Consider the following 1,921-nt stretch of genomic DNA (forward strand, 5'->3'; position numbering starts at 1 on the left):
TCTCATTCAGTTATCAGCTTTGTGGGCATACGCTGCAAAGAAGGGTGTGTTCCCTAAAGGAGCCAACAGCTGTAGACTAGCTATCACTGCAGCTGGTCCATAGTCCTTCCTCAAAGAAGAAACCTAGTGGTACTCCATGTTTATTTTGGGACATTTGGATGGGGAAACTGAGGCCAAGATCATTATCATTGAGTGATGTTTTCATCCAGCTTGTGTCCTCCCCCCACAGCCTGCCCTCCTTGCCTATCCAACAGTGGCCCAGTACTATCAAGGACTCCCATAGAGGATGCTGTTCTTGGCCTGTAAGAGATCAAAGAGAACCTGGGGCACCTAGTAGGGTCAGCATCAGAGGCAGGACACAGAATGCTCCTTCTTACCTGCTCCCAGCCCCCATCTCCAGGACTAGTAGCCCACACAGTCCATGAGCCTCCTGTATGCCTGGATATGGCACTAGCCCCATGCCTCTATCACAGCACCAGCCTTGCCATTGTGCTCATGTGTCCACTGCCTCTGCACAATGCGTCCCTCCACAGTACAGACTCCACCCCATCATGACTTCTTAACTATAGATTTGCATCATTTTACTTTTAATTTCAGAAGTCAAGCAAGATCATATTAATTGGCTTAGGAAATAGAGCATGATCAAATTCAGCTTGACCACTTATGAACTGTGGGGTCTTGGGTAAGTAACTAGCCTATCCATGCCTCAATTTCTCCTGAGGATAAGAAGACGTACCTCACAGAGCTGTAATGAGTGCTGAAGAATGTTGTGAAATCACAGAACAAGGTCAATACTGAAAAATACCAGGTTCTTCTTTATGACCAATGGTTATTTTCTAAGTGAAGAATTCAAAGTGAGAATCAAGTCCTCTTGCACTAAATGAGGACAAAATGAGGACTCAAAGGCAATTCCTAGGAACCTGGAGGCATCTACAGGAGAAAGATGATGTATTTCCTTGGAACATTAGGTTTAAATGGGGTGATTTAAGGAAAAACACTAAGTAAACAATAGTCCAATTGGTAGTTGGAGATAGCCAACTATATGAAGGGGCCTGACAATAATGGCATTTGGGGAAGCATGGCCTATGCCTGGGGCATTATTCAACTCATCTGAGAAGAGAAATGGAGCACCCCAAAGAAGGCAACAAGGCCCAGTGCCCCCAAGAACAGCATAGGACAAGTCCAGCTGAGCACTGTCCCTCTCCAATCCAGGGGTCCCCTGCATGACTTGAGAGTTCCTGGAAACATTGGAAGGTATACGCTCCCAGCCAGGAGGTCCTGTCTGGGGTCTTATGCGCCATCATTCCTTCCAACAGTGGTGTGCTGGAAATAGTTCTGGAAGAGGAGAAGAAAGCACAAGTTCTTGTACCAGGAGATTATTTACTTTGAGCAAGTCACTTCCCCACTTGCTGCCTCAGTTTCCCCTTATGACAGTGAAAAATTAGAACGGATGAATATGTAGACCACACTTCAAGGATTGTAGTGAACCATGGAAGCCAGCAGAGGGCGATAAGACCCTAAGGAGCAGATTTGAGTCACTCTCAGACCTTCCAGAAGAGGGTGGAAAAGAGCCACAGTGAGACAGGAGAAGTAGCTTAGCATGACCTTGAGATTCCCAAGGAGCTGACTGAGGGACAGAATTGTTTGAGAGAAGATATCTACTTAAGGATGGAGGGACCATGCAGGGTCCCAGGCCTAGTTCAAGGAAGGCATTTTTTTTCTTTCTGGGCTAACAGCATTTAAGAGACCAACCCCTGGCTTGACGCCTGTAGCTCAGCAGCTAGGGTGCCAGCCACATACACTGGAGCTGAAAGGGTTAGAATTCAGACTGGGCCTGCCAAACAATGACAACTACAACCAAAAAATGGCCAGGTGTTATGGTGGGTACCTGTAGTCCCACCTACTTGGGAGGCTGAGGCAA

This window comes from Otolemur garnettii, unplaced genomic scaffold, assembly GCF_000181295.1.
Source record: "Otolemur garnettii isolate 467f Iridium unplaced genomic scaffold, OtoGar3 scaffold00013, whole genome shotgun sequence".
In the NCBI taxonomy this organism is placed as follows: domain Eukaryota; kingdom Metazoa; phylum Chordata; class Mammalia; order Primates; family Galagidae; genus Otolemur; species Otolemur garnettii.